General features: G+C 34.4%; 1 protein-coding gene across 13 annotated transcripts in view; it reads right to left on the bottom strand.

Annotated features, from left to right (window-relative positions):
- kcnab2b (potassium voltage-gated channel subfamily A regulatory beta subunit 2b) overlaps nucleotides 1–16,085 on the bottom strand; it is a 185,787-nt gene that overhangs the window by 118,513 nt on the left and 51,189 nt on the right. For 2 of the 13 annotated variants that reach the window (XM_068216782.2, XM_073938560.1), the window contains exon 1: nucleotides 4,580–4,755. The exons of 6 other annotated variants lie outside the window; for them this stretch is intronic. The gene's annotated coding sequence lies outside the window, so the exon portion shown is untranslated. Of the gene's footprint in view, nucleotides 1–4,579; nucleotides 4,798–16,085 lie in introns of those variants that run through there. 5 more of the 13 variants (XM_073938553.1, XM_073938555.1, XM_068216783.2 and 2 more) reach the window with 5 other exon arrangements.

Below are 16,085 nucleotides of genomic sequence, written 5' to 3'. Positions count from 1 at the left end.
TATTTATCTATAACAAATAAATTTGGGTGTGCTAGTTTTTGGACTGTGTTCATAAGTTATTTTATAAAATTAGCTCTAAAGTTGGCTTTGGCTTTAGTACTGACTAATCCAATAAATATGCACAAATATAATATTGTATAGCTTCCTATTAAAAATATGAATTTAAAAGATTTGTGAGGTATGTATTTATATAGGCTGAGCACTGTATGTTGATTCATCACTTCAGGTTCTAAAAGGACATTTTAACCATTTAAATAAACTTTTACAATTATAAAAAAAAATCCATGTATATAAAAGGTTCTTTATAGATCAATAAAAGCCAATGATGAACATTTAGTTTGTAAAAATGTTGGTTACAGCTGTCGGTTAGATTTTAATAAGATGAACATTCTTCCAAATAACCAAACTATGGTGCTTTTTAGAACTCAAACATTTATGCTGAGTCATCATGATACAGCAAGCTTCATGGATAAACAGTCTGAGATGTGAATGTAAAGTACAGTAATAATATAATAACTAAAAGTAACAATAATACATGAAAATAAATTAGTCTATGGGATGAATCATAAATATTTTAAAACATAGCAAGAATCCCTATAATTAGCATTGCTAACTTTTTTTATTAAGGGGGGACAGGAGAATGTTTGCAAAAAGTTAGCAAGACAGAATATTTCTTTATTTTTGCTAGATTTTAAATGCCTTAAAAAATAAAATAACATATGTCCAACAAAATTACACAAACACACACACACACACACACACATATATATATATATATATATATATATATATATATATATATATATATATATATATATAATTCATTACAAATGGTTCAAATTAATCATATTTTGAAATAATGAAATAATGAAAATATGAAGAGCAACAATTTTTGAAGGTTTTATCTGAATCTATTACATTGTAGGGTTGATGGTTTGAACCAACAATCTTTGAGGCTGTAAAATTACAATGGTCCCTTTTAATCACAGTTTATTGTCTTAGAACAAATATGCACTGTAGACTTTCACATTGAAAAAGAAAACACTAACAAATTGTGACTCCTAAGCCATCACATACAGTATAGTCCAAATTTAGTTCCCCTTCACTTTCAGGAATAAAGGAACAAAAGCACTAGAACAAAGTCTCTGAGATGCAAAACGTACACTTTTGTAAAAACAAGTCCAAATTTGTAATTTAAAAGGTATATATTGGTGCATTATAAAAATACAAAAATGTATGTTTAAGGTACAAATGTAGACCTGTTAGGTACAAAAGTCTACCTTTTATAAAGGTACCACCTCAGTGACAGGTTATTCATGTTTATTTGTGACAGTGTTGGAGTCACTTATTCAACATGGTTACCCTTATAAGCAGTATTTTCAAGTTTAACATACTCCACCATTTCTTTCAATAAGAAACCTTTGGAAACAACAGACAAACTTAACAGGCATGCTAAATTTAACCTAGGCTCATTCTGATAACGTACCCCTACTGTATATACTTTTCTAGAGAGCAAAATACATCCTAGGAGCCAAGGTTATTTTATTTTATTTTATTTATTTTTTTGCAGTTTTTGTTTTCGGGAATCCACCATTGCCCGTTGTCTATGCTTTTTCAGATCTCAAATTTCTTTCGCAAGTGCCAGTCGTGCCTGTTCCACCAAAGTCCACTGATGACTGACTGACTGAGTGACCAACCAACTGATCCCCATCCTCCCTCTTCCCTAATCCCAACCAATACTGTTTCATAAAGCTCCTATTGACCTGCCCACCCACTTCCCCAACCCCAACCGCAGTGGTTTAAAAAGCAATCCAGAAAAAGAAAAGCCCCCCTGATTTTTACCACATTGTCAAATTTTACCATGCTCTCACCCTGTTACAATTATTTTATTTACATAAAAATTTAGAAATTTTTGGATACTTAATTTCAAACTTTTGTCAGTGGATAAAAGATATCACGGTGTTGTGATTACTCCTCTAAAAAATAGACTTTTTAAATGTCTGGGTAAAAGACAAAAATATTTTCCCCTTTGAACACAATGGATTTTATTTTGAGAAACTTTTAAAATATTTTATGTCAATAAACCTTAAAAAATTCAAATGAATTCTGCTGTCTTCATTAGTTTCAAAAACACTGATTTCCTTACAATTTAAAACAGCATCTTTGGATATCTTTTCTGTTGGAGATACTATTGTGCTAAAAAAACGTTAAACAAAAGGTTAAAAAAAAGCTTTACATATATAGGAATGGTATAGCTGAATATTTTGGCGTCTTTAAAACTTTCCAAACCGTGGTATACCTTGAAAACCGTTATCGTGCCATGCCTGTATACAGTATATTAAAAATGGCAAACATTTTAAGCCTTCTGATACAAAATGTTTGTTTTGCATGAGAAAATCAAGCAAAAAGATAAGAACATCCTTCACCATCACATTCAAATCACAAGCACATACAAAGATTGTCAACTGAAGCAATGTAACAATCAATATCACATTTGAGGTGTGGAGTTCAGCATGTTTTTATGAATCCATGCAAATATTTAAAGCCCTCTGTATCTGGCACATAAAGCAAACAAATGAAAGAAATCGAGTACCCAGCACTACTGAAAAATTACAACAGAGGAATAACCAGGAAGTTGGGAAAGAGACCATCTGATAAAAGAAGAATAAAATGCACTTAAATTGCAACAGTACTTCATACACTTTAAAGACAATGTATGTGCGCTAACATGAAATACCTCCTCATCTTACAGGTTCCAGAAGGCTAAACTATCACTTTGCTGCCAGGGATACAGAGGTGAAGGAACACTTTCTATAGATAAGCTCTGGTTTCTGTCTGGGCTGTATAAGGTGACGCTGCATCGCAGGGTTTGTTCCATCCAACTAAACATTCAACACTTCACTGAAACTCGCACCCAAAGCTCAAAGAGCATCACTGGAAATAGAGGTGATAGTTGCTGAAGTAGGTGATGGCAAGGCTCAGCTACAGGCCCTGTCCTTGAAATATAGAGACAGGAACATTTCCATCTCTTCTGTCACTTCGGGTCTTAGAGATTTTGGTGATAGACTTGCTTGGAGCAGCTAAAGCCTTTTACTGTATGTCACACCACTTACGTCAGACCAAAAAAAAAAATCCTTTATAGCTGTAAAGACAAACAGAGTGCTTATGTAAAAATTCTAATATTGCCTTTATTCATATACAGCTTGTCTTGCTTAATTTGTTTACTGTTATTAAGCATTTAAAAAAGATGTATAATGCTATCATGAAAATCAAAGTTCATCAAGTTCATAATCGCTTTTAATTCTATTTGTTTCCAACAATACCCACCTAAGCTGAAAGTGTAAAAATCATAACAGGATCATTTTATAATATGCTGTATAATATGCTGTGCTGACTGGTCAGATACATTCTCTGGACCATGTTCCAAACAAGAGTCTTTTTACCAAGGTCGAAAGTATTGTGCAAAAAAAGCAATGACTGGCAATGTGTTTTGAAGTGATCTCTGACAATGGAGATTAAATTTCATTCATAGAGGTCAAACGGATGTGTCAATTGCTCAGAAAAGAGAAATCTAATGCCTTGTTGTTAGCTGTAAATAGTTACATTATATCCATTTACGTAATTATTATTTATTATTTAAAGGATAAAGAAATGTTTTTGTGCAAACAATCCCCAAATCTGATATTGACTCAGTTTTACACATAGATCTGTATAATCCCTTCTAATGCCAATACAAATCATAAAGTCTCAAAATTAAAACCAAATCTACCTAACATCCAATACTTAAGCAAGTCTCACATGACTTCTAACAACTAAGTTGGTCCAGATATTGTACATCTACAGTATTAATTTATACCCCAATACAATTAAAGCCACAATTCATTCATTTAATTCACTTATTAAAATACACATACTGTACAGTACTTAAATAACCAGGCTATCAATGTCGTGCGATAACATATAAGGCATTTAGTATCACCTTCAGCCATGAAATGCAATGACAACTTTGGAAACCAATACAATGAGTCAAAAGGTAAAGAGGATAATGTTCCGCTCTGACACATACAGTAACATCACACAGGACGGTACACAGTTTAGGAAATGCTACCTTGCTGCCCTTGTCAAAGGGTTACAACCAGGTTACATTAGGCATTAGTTTAATGAAGCCCATACAGATTAAGCTTCCTCCCTTAGTCCAGTAACAATTGTTTACATTAAAGCTCCTTACCATTTTCAGTCACTAAGCAAAAAGTTGAAGAAGCTACTATGTTACTAAGAAAGAAACATTTTTATAGATAACACAATAACTGCTCGGTCACGAGGACGATGCAGCACGGGAGCGCGCAATAATTTTTATCCATTATAAAATCATGCTTCATCATTTTATAAGCATCCTTAAATGACCTTGACAGGGAGGAATGCGCCACAGGTGGATATAAAGGCTATTTATATTTATAAATGCTAAATGCATTTTAGGTATTTGTTTTCACAGTATGACAGATGTCTGCAAATACTGCATGTGCGCGCGCTGAGTGTTGTAAACACATATTTGCGTTCCCGTGCTCGCGCGCTGCCTTACCTCTCTCGCAGAGATATGATATGAGGGAATTCCTAATACAGAACAACAGCAGAGACATTGAACTCACTACTCTCAGAGAGACGCGCATCAGACGCACGCGAGCAGCTGTCATTGGACATCTTAGCCGCGCTGAGAAGCAGACCGGTGTTTATCACGCCATTGGTCAGAATCGCAGTGCGTGAGGTAATCCTCTTCATCAACGTTATTATGACATCACTGCGGTCGCAACTGACGATCATAATGCAACGACAGGCTTAGAAGTTTGATTCATTGTCCTGCAATTTTTAGACAATTACTTTTGGAATAACCAATTTGAGAATATAGATTGGAACCTGATAACAACAAATATTGTGTCACTAATAAAGTCACTGAAATCTACTTTAAAATTATACATAAAACATATCCAACCAACTAGTTTCTCAAGAGGTATAAAGTTGATCTTTCTAAATCTTGTGTTTTTTACGGAATGGATGTTGAGACTTGTGCATTTATGTTTTAATTGTATGTATGTTATATATTTCTGGTTTGATGTTGAATGTCTATTTAATACTGAGGGGTCATAGAATTATTATTAAGAAAAGAGATGTCAAATTGTATATAGATAAGAAAGAGATATAGATAAGAATCTCCTGTTTATGTTAAATCTGTTGATATTATTAGGCAAGTTTCATATACACAAGTGTAAATGGTCGAAGAGGAAGCCTAACATGTTCCATTTCAAGGCTGATTAAAAATGTATTTTGAAACTCTTAAAGGACTTTCAAGTTGTAAAGTGACCAGAACTGTGAATATACTTATTATATACTCTATGGTAAATGTTATGTATCCCACTCTTGTTCTTTATTTGTTTTTTTGTTTTTTTTACACATTTGTTACTTTTTTTTTTACACGTTATGATAAAATGTGTAATATTGTAAGACTTTTTATGCAATTGATTTGGAAATGTTCAGCAAATACAATAAAAGAAATTAATTAATAAAAAAATAATGCAACGACAGGCAAATTCCTTCATGTAAATAGACGATGCTTCAGTCTTGTTTTGCTTTAAAGGGTGTTTAAAAATAGGGCTAATTACAAGGTGTAAAGACATTTGGCTGCTGTCAACAGCAGAATAGTACTGTGAGATGACACATTATATAATTTTTTATTTAACTCTTTCTTTAATAAATGCTAAATTCAGAGTTAATCCACACACCTTTACAATACTGAGTTGAAGGGATAATTTACCCAAAATTGTAGTTTAGGTAATTTATTCACCCTCAGGTCACTGAAGATGCAGATGACTTTTATCTTGTGCATTTTTTCCAGCATCATGGTGAATTTGTATTTTTGCAAACAAAATATTTTCTAAATGTTGATATTTGACTTTGTTTTTTTCTCTCTTTCTCTCTCTCTCTCTCTCTCTCTCTTTCTCTCTCTCTCTCTCTCTGTGTGCACGCGTGCATGCATTTGTACACTGTGTGTGCAAATTAAAACTAAATTATTATTAACTTAAATGATTACATTTCCTAACACTATAGAGTTATCTTTTAGTAATCACATCTGCTAATCTACATCTCCAAATCTAACTAATCTCTTTCAATTCCTTCTGTATTCCTCAAGTAGTTCTGGGTTGCTGTACAATAGCCTTAGCTTGGTTTTTCTTTTTCACTTGTTGACTGTCTAAAATGAAACAAATCAAAGCAAAATAAAAAGTTAGCACATTTTAAAATTAACATTAAAGTCAAAAGGGTTACTGTATTTGAATCTAGTATGCAATTTAATTAAATTCTCATTCCAAAAACAGATATTCTCTCTACCACAACTGTCTTTAAATGGTTGCGGTATACGAGAAAAGAGTTGCAGAGAAAGAGGTGCCTCAATAGAGGTTTTGCAAATAATAGGGAAACTATGATGATTTCACAATTTTTTAATCAGTGCAAATAATTAGACTTTTAAAAAGTTTATTTTAATGATAAAAAAATGTAAATCTAACAATTATGTAAATGTAGAAAACTACCTGTTTCAGTTCTGATAATCAAAAAGTTGGGTAACCATTTTGACAAAAGAACAATTTATACTAAACTGCAGAAATATAAGAGATCTTCTTATCTGGCAGCCATCTTCAAGGCAAGGCAAGTTTATTTATATAGCACATTTCATACAAAGTGGCAATTCAAAGTGCTTTACATAAACAGGAATAAAAAGACAAGTATAATAAAATAAAAAAACAAACAATAGAAATGATTAAAAACAGTTAAATACAGATTAAAATGTAAAAAAATAAAACAGGTTATAAAAGACTCAAAAAAGAAAAGAACATAGTAGTGTGATCTGTTGGACATATAGTACAGTGCTCAATTAGTAAAGGCACAGCTAAACACATGTGTTTTCATTCTTGATTTGAATGTGCCTAACGTTGGTGCACATCTGATCATTTCTGGAAGCTGATTCCAGCAGCGAGGGGCAAGGTAGCTGAAAGCCAATTCACCATGCTTTGACTGAAACTAAACTTTATTTAAACTCTTTATGAGTGTTTAAACAATGCTTTATAATGGTTGCGGAGGTTGAGAACATCCTTCACGGACTCATCATTATTCATTCATTTTCTTGTCGGCTTAGACCCTTTATTAATCCGGGGTCGCTACAGCGGAATGAACCGCCAACTTATCCAGCAGGTTTTTACGCAGCGGATGCCCTTCCAGTCGCAACCCATCTCTGGGAAACATCCACACACACACTCATACACTACGGACAATTTAGCCTACCCAATTTACCGCCTGTCTTTGACTGTGGGGGAAACTGGAGCACCCGGAGGAAACCCACGCGAAGGCAGGGAGAACATGCAAACTCCACACAGAAACGCCAACTGAGCCGAGGTTCGAACCAGCCACCTTCTTGCTGTGAGGCGACAGCACTACCTACTGCGCCATCATTATTCAGCTTTTTTTTAATTATCATTATACATGAACATTCTGTAAACTATCAGTTCTGTCATGTAAAATAATCCATTAGAACAATTCATTTGTTTTTTGCTGACATTTTCATGCTAATTTGTTTAAATTACAACATAACATAACTGAAAGTCGCTTTTGACAATTCATCTGCCAAATGATTAAATGTTAATGTAATGTAAATGTTTTACTATCACCCTCTTAAACCTCACTGCCATTAGGGTCACAGCCAAAGTAATCCTACATGTTCTACTCGCCATATTCTCATCAGGATCTCAAATGCAATTTCCTACATGACCAAGCAGGTATGCTAAAAACATGCTAAAGGCAGCAGAAGACTACACAGTACAGGTCCTAGTAAGTGGCATTCACATGTCCTGGTAGGACAAATGCTAAAATGATGATGGCTAAGAAGAAGTATTTATAGTCTAACTATCATAATGAATGTGGTGGGCAACAGACCAGATATTGTCCACAGCTGAAGAGTCTTGCAATATTTCAGCTTTCCACTAGATGGCGGCATTTGCTTATTTTAAAGTGAGGTGCTTTGAACAAATGGTTACTTCAAAAGTGTTTTAAAAAGAAAATCTTTAAATAAATTATATTTTCAAAGCTAAATAATAACATATTTTTTAAATGTTAGTCTTAATTCACATTTCTTTATTTGGCATTAAAGCAATTCATGAACAGGAATGTGTATCTATCTAAAATAAACAATAAATCATCCATTAAAAAATATGCATCTAGATCCATATACAGTAAGAGTGCAAATAAATCAAGGTAAATTCAAGTCACAAATGTCCATTATTCACAAAATTATGTTGTATGCCAGTCCATTTAATAAGCAGGCACAGTTTGCATTATATGTCACGGATACATTTCATCACTGTGGTTCCTTAAACGCATTCATTAAAACAACGGATTAAAGATTTGGGTTGCTTGAACCAGCCTATTTCTGTGAGTGTGTGCAAATCCACCAGCCACTGTATGTGATTACCAAAATATGCAGCCAGGCTTTAGGGTCTCACCGCAGCTATTTCCCCTTACACAGGCCTTTTTATTTATTTATTTGATTTGATTTCTCACAAAAGAAGCTTATGGTGTGCGTATGATCACAGTGAGGGAACCCTTATTAAACTTGCTTGTAAACCAGGTAACCTCATAAGAATGGGGGATTAGATTCAGAAACACTAACAATGCAAATACACCCGCAGTGCCATCTGCAAAATGCCGAAACTTAAATCAGCCACAGCACAGCAGCTTCCTAAACACCCAACTTTCTTTTCTAGCCCTCTTTGTTGTAGTAAAGCAGGGGAAAGCCGCTCCAGACGCAAAGAGGGAAGGAACAAAAAGCCTTTTGTAAACTAATTACTCTGAGCTATTCTTTTGCCGCCTGCAAATAAAAACATCTTTTTTATGATCAATTCAGATTTGTTCTCAATGAATCTGACTTCGCCTACACAGCAGAAACGAACAATACATTGTATTGTGCAGCGTCCCTTAAAAGTTTGCATCTTTTTGAAAGTCAGTTTTTCTGGAGTTAGTAATCTTCTTTTTTGTATTCAGAATACTTACTTATAAGAATAAACACTTCACTGTAAGAAATAAAGGTACAAAATCTGTCAAAAGGTACAGTCTCTGTAATTTCTGTTAAAAAAAATAAAAATCTGTAATTTTATGGTAGCTGGGCTACTGAAAAAATAAAAATAAAAATTAATTAATGCTGTTAAATTACATAAATTTACCGTAAAATATCGAACATTAAATTACAGAAATTTCCTTCAATTTAAACTTCTGGTATATTTCTGTAATTCAACCTCTGATATTTTACAGTACATTTCTGTAATTAAGCAGCCACTATTTCACGTTTTTTAAATTGTAAAATTACGGCTTTTTTACAGAACAGTACAGGTCGAAATTAGTACCTTTAGGGTACACTTATACTTTTAATGTTTACTAAAGGTACTGTAAGATGCACAACTGTACTTTTTAGGTATTAATATGTAACTTTAAAGACATATTAGGAACAAAAAATGTACCCTTTGAAAAGATACCCCAGTGACCGAATTTGTATTTCTGAGAGTGTTCAAAATAAACAAAGATGTATTAAACATGATTTAAAAAACTGTGTACTAGATAGAAATCTAGATAGTATTCATTACTCTTTAAAACAAAATGTGACCATTATAGTGATAAGTAATGCTAAATTTTAACAAAAATTTATTTTATGGTTTAGAGAAATCAACCTAACCAGTTATTTCATAAACATCATCATATTACACTTAATACATACTATTAAACTACTAAACTACTACTAAATAGATTTCAAATTAATATTGTAACAATGTTTCAAATGAGGCGGCATGGTGGCTCAGTGGTTAGGACTCACAACAAGAAGGTCGCTGGTCGCTGGATCTTGGTCCTCAGGTTTCCCCCACTATCTAAAGACATACGCTATATGTGAATTGAATAAAGTAAAATTGGCGTAGTGTTGGGGGAACTTACCTTAGAAAGTAATGCATTACAATATGGAATTACTCCATAACTCAAATGCATTACGTTACTTTTACATTACTTTTTCTGACCTGGTCCTAGAAAGAACTTCTGACCTAAGTTCTTTCAGAACTTTTTTTTTTCCTTTACTTTTTTTTTAAAAAGTGCAATCACTGTCCATTCAGGTCATCCTCTTTTCCTTTTCTTCTATGTGTTCAAAATAAAGAAATATTTATATCGCAGAAATGTAAGGCTCTGCCATCTTTTTTTTTTTGCCTGTTTTAAAAGCTAATTAATTTAACTAAAAAGCAACTCAAATATTATTACTCAATTTTGAAAAGTAATTCGTTATTTCACTCGTTACTTAATATTATTACCTAACTCACGTTAGTTGTAATGAGTTACCCCCAACACTTATAGTGTATAAGTGTGTGAATGAGAGTGTGTATGGGTTGTGGCTGGAAGGCCATCTGCTGCATTAAACATATGCCGGAATAGTCGGCGGTTCATACCGCTGTGGCGACATCTGATAAATCATAGACTAAGATGAAAGAAATTAATGTTTTAAAAGATTAATGTACTAGATTTTCGATCAAATACATATCAAAGCCTTAGTGAACATAAATTCAAGAACATAAGAAATTCTGTACTAACATTTTGAATTGTAGTGAATTATGATGGAAACATTATTTTATTGTAAAACAAGGTGTTTAAAACCAACAGAGAAAATCAACAAGAAGCAACTCCTTTCATAAATGTTCATTCATTTTCTTTTCGGCTTAGTCCCTTTATTAATCTGGGGTCATCACAACGGAATGAACCGCCAACTAATCCAGCACATGTTTTACGCAGCGGATGTCCTTCCAGCTGCAACCCAAATGCAGGAAACATCCATACACACTCATACACTACGGACAATTTAGCTTACCCAATTCACCTATTCTGAATGTCTTTGGACTGTGGGGGAAACCGGAGCACCTGGAGGAAACTCCACACAGGAATGCCAACAGACCCAGTCGAGGCTCAAACCAGCAACCTTCTTGCTGTGAGGCGACAGCACTACCTACTGCGTCACCATCTTTCATAAATGTACCACGCACAAAGCATCTAAATGAACTTAAACTGCACAATTGTCATTGCGGCAGTGTGAACCGCTGTGTGGCTCCACATAACAGGGTGTTTTTATTATGCTTTCAACATGTCTTAGCTACAATATGCATGACATGTATGCCTGCAGAGCTTTTGGGGTTTCTCCCCTCTGTCCTCAGACCAGCCCCACATGCCTTGTATCACTCACACCTAACGTCAAATCAACACCTTCGGCTACAGCAGCCCTCGGCCTCCATTACAACACCCACCGGAAAAAGACAACTGATCCGGCTGAAGGAAATGTTGCCATGCGCTGTAATAAAGACACTGGGATTATAAGCAATGACTCACAGCTTCACTGCTCGCGCTGCTTCTGCCCGCCATCATGGAGGAGACTGATGTCTTTATGAGGCGATGGTGATGAAATGTTGCATAGCGCGATCCTCTCCAATGTGGGAAACAAGAGGAGCCATTGAGGAGGGCAGGATAAGCCCATGATTAGATTTACAGGCTATTTAGTTGGTATTGGGAGAGGGAAATTCACCGCTTCTCTATGTATCAAGTGGGACACAACCTCATACCACTAAGGTGACCCAGCAAACAATTTTGTCTTTAATAGAGGTATAATAGAAATTTAAACATACACAGCTTGGCTAAAATAAGGCTAAACTTGGACTGTTTGTGAAAATCTAATAGACATCAAAGAATAACCCAAAACTAGACTAGTCGTCAAATAGAAAGACTTTATTTGTGTAGTCATTCATCATTCTTTCATTTTCTTGTCTGCTTAGTCCCTTTATTAATCCGGGGTCGCCACAGCGGAATGAACCGCCATCTTATCCAGCAAGTTTTTACAAAGCGGATGCCCTTCCAGCCACAACCCATCTCTGGGAAACATCCACACACACACTCATACACTACAGACAATTTAGCCTACCCAATTAACCTGTACCACATGTCTTTGGACTGTGGGGGAAACCGGAGCACCCAGAGGAAACCCATGCAAAGGCAGGGAGAACATGCCAACTGAGCCGAGGTTCGAACCAGTGACCCAGCAACCTTCTTGCTGTGAGGCGACAGCACTACCTACTGTGCCACTGCCTCGCCTGTAGTCATTCATTTTTGCTTATTTGATGACTAGTTTTGGCCTATTCCTAGACGTCTATTAGCTTTTCACTGACGGCCCAAATTTAGCCTTGTTTTAGCCAAGATGACTATGTTTAGATATCTATTAGACACCTATTGGTCATCTTTTAAAAACAAAAAAATGTTTACTGGTGAACCTGATTGTTAGGTTGTGATAATTCATATAGAAAAGGAGGCCAATTTACACAGAAAAGCCTTTTCAGGCTTTTACCTTGTCATTGAGTCATTAAGTCAAGTCATATTACTTTTAGTGCATTTCACCGTGTAGATTGTGTCAAAGCCATTTTACATACACTCTACAAAAAAAGTTTTTTACTTCAATTTTTAAAGTTGAACCAGTTTAGTCATTTCAACTTGTATAAATTAATCTGACTTAAAATGAACACTCCACTTTTTGCAAAGTCCCCTTAAAAAGTATACCATTTTGAATAAATTCAGCTGATCTTTGGGTCTGGCAGAAGCACGCTAAGCTAAAAGTGCTCACGCCAGACCCGGCGATCAGCTGAAAGGATTCCAAAATGCTCAAATGCAACTATAAATTAAAGTTTAACTGAAAAAAAAAATTGTTGAAACCTGATTAACTTACTCAAATAAGTTGAAGTAAAAACACGTATTGTCATGACTTTTTTGTTTATCAAATTATTTTGTATATAGTGTAATAGATCAGTGGTTCCCAAAGTGTGGGTTGGGACCTCCTGGGGGTCGGATTTGCTTGGCGTTTTATAAAAATATCATATTTTGTTATTAAACTATTAGAATGACCATATTTTATCCATAACCTGCAGTAGATATAAATAATATTTAATAGTTACATAAAAAGAACATGTAAATAAAAAGTCACCAACCTGTCAATTCTTTTTCCATTGGATTGGGACCCCTGGGGTTATTACACAAGAGTAATGACACAATGTTAGTTGAAGCAGATTGATTTTAAGGCACAATGGTAAACTTTGGCACCTTTATGGCATTCATGTACATTTAAAATAAAGGTCAAGACTGAACATAAAGGATGTTCTCCAAGTGGTGGTCTCCAAAACAAACCAAGAATAGACTTCTGCTGTAAACATTGCCCACCAGTCTCTTTAGGTGAGGTTACTATTAAATTAAACAAATGAATGATGACTATAAAAAAAGATATGGTTGTTAGACTGTAGCACGTTTTTTGTGTTGTCAATAAGCTCATTTATATAGTTCTTACTGGTGTGTGTGCACCGTTGTGTGCAATGTCTATAACCACCTATAAGGATGGTGTGGGTTGCAATTCACTAGAATTGTTATTTTGGAGGGTGTGAGCTGAAAAGTTTGGAAACCCCTGTAGCAGATGAAAAAAGTCAAAAACAAATAAAAGCCAATCAATTTTTTTTTACTTTTGCAGCTTGTTCGACTACTTATGTACTATGAGTTGAACCAACACAATTCCTAATGTTTTTTGGGTCAACTTAATTGTTATATGTTCAATCTACTTAAATTTATATTTAAAAAAAAGGTTAACTTAATTCATTTGTGTTGGAACAATTAGGAATTATGTGTAACACTGCATTTTATTTAAAATGCATAACAATATTTCACTTTATGGGACTTATTCACCAGACAGGTAGAATGCTAGTGTAGTTCTAGGTTCTGTAGATTAAACTGATTCAATTCAGTTTAATACAGTTGTCACTGTTGAAGGACAATTTACTGAAGAACAGCTCCACCAATCTAAACCAAGCAAGCCAGAAAATCCACCAATTGACAAAAGGGGAGAAAAACTTTGGGAGAATCCCGGCTCAGAGAAATGAAGAAACAGAAAAGGGGCAAAGCTGCAGTCTAAAACAATAGCCTTGATAATGATGAGTGTCTATCATGGTGGAAGTATAAGTACAAGTAGGTCAGGGTGGTTGTTCATACTGGCCAAAGGCATCTACTCTATTGTCACCATTGTCTTTTGCATTCTTGTCCTCGCGACAGTTAACCCCTTTACATTTCTGTAAAACTGTCCTGAAATGGACGGTTACCAAAGTGAACTGCACGTTGTTCTTGAACTGTTTGGAGTTCATGCATGGTTTTGGTCTTTTTTGAAAGGTGACTCTGAGGTTTGTTCCTAAATAGAGTCATGGTAATGCTTACTGGAACAAGTAATAAGACTTTGAACAAACTAAAGGAAAAAACCTTTAGCCTACATTTTTATTTATTTATGTATTTATTGTTTACAGATGTCTGCAGATGACTGTAGCTTGTAGATATAATCTACAAAATACAATGGGATCACAGCATGAGGCATCAAGTCCAAGCTAAATTTACAAATTTAACAACAATACCTTAGAAAAGTGTTTTGTTGTATGTCGTGAAGTAAACAGTATCAAGAATGCAAATAGGTTAATACAGTTGTTTCCTGCTCGCACCAATTAGAAGAGATTGCATAAACTGAAGCTACTTTAGGGTAGATGATAGAGCACAAAATTAAAATTGTTATTGAAAATGCAAACGATGAAGTTATTTAACAATTTCTTCTCATTACTGTATATTGCATGCGTTCATGCAACTGTGGCTGCTTTTAGTAGTTTAAAGTAATACAATGTATAAAACAATTATATATAGAATATTAAATCTGTAAAATAAAAGAAAATGTACAGGCAGTTTATTACAAGGTTTTTATACCACAATATTCAACACCAGGCTATATGCAAGAATCCTAAAGGTAATTTCAATACCTTTTTAAGACCTTTTTAAGACTTTCTTAGAATATTTTAAGACTTCATCGCCACTTCAAGTTCTAATCAGTATCAAATCTTTAACATAATAACCAGTTGCAGTTAAATAAATTGATGTAGCACAACCATACAACAGAACTCAAATAAGCTCGGTAGAAACAAAGCTTGAAATAATAAATTACATGGTTGTTTTCGGTGTTGAAACTTGTATTTCTCCAACCAGGAGTATGCAAACTCATATTTTCCCACTTTGCCATCTATTTCACTCTATGGTTTTGCTACATGTGGAGAGCATCACATCACCTTCCCGTGTTCGCGCCGCAAATTACGTGACATCACCCGGACGGAGGAGCTTGGCTGGACACGCCTCGGCCTGAACAAATCGCGTGGATCAATCATGACATTGTAAATATTAGGAGGAAAATAAATATATTTACGCTTTTTTGGAGTCAAACATTTTGGACAAGGCTTGAACAAATCTTAAGACCTCGTAAAAACGCAATCAATACTTTTTAATAACATTAAGAACCTTAATTTTGTCATAATTGATTTATCAACCGTAAATACTTTTTATTAAGTGGTGTAATTATTTAGGGTGACCCTGCAGACCCTCTGAACACCAACTGAGACAATATATCACTTTAAATTATTACAAATGTTAATTAGTACAAATGTTAATAAAAGTAACTTTTAAAAGTCAGAATTTTAAACGTTCAAAGGTTAAAAGTTGTTGGAAGAAAGATAGATCTCATAATGCAATTCAAAATCATAAACAAAGCAGGAAAAATAAAAACATGAATCACAAAATATGGAAAATTCTGGATATTTTTCACAGTGTAGCTTGATAATATTCTGATTGAACCATTGAATGCATATGGTCTTAGTTTATTTTATTTATTTATTTATTTATAAAGCACTATAAAACAACAGTTGTTGACCAGTGTGCTGTACAAACCTAAAAATAAATTATCAAAACAGACAGCACTATATAATAAACAACATAGAATACATTTAACATACCACACAACATCAACAATAAATAACAAGACACCAGATAGGTACAATAGGATCAATTTTCTCCCAATTGAAAAGCTCTTTCTACGAGGTGTAGTCTAGGCAGCCTGTTCCACATTTTAGGACCTACTAATAAGA

Source organism: Danio rerio, chromosome 23, assembly GCF_049306965.1.
Source record: "Danio rerio strain Tuebingen ecotype United States chromosome 23, GRCz12tu, whole genome shotgun sequence".
Classification (NCBI taxonomy): Eukaryota; Metazoa; Chordata; class Actinopteri; order Cypriniformes; family Danionidae; genus Danio; species Danio rerio.
The sequence above is the reverse complement of the archived record's forward strand: the minus strand, read 5'-3'. Positions and strand labels throughout refer to the sequence as shown.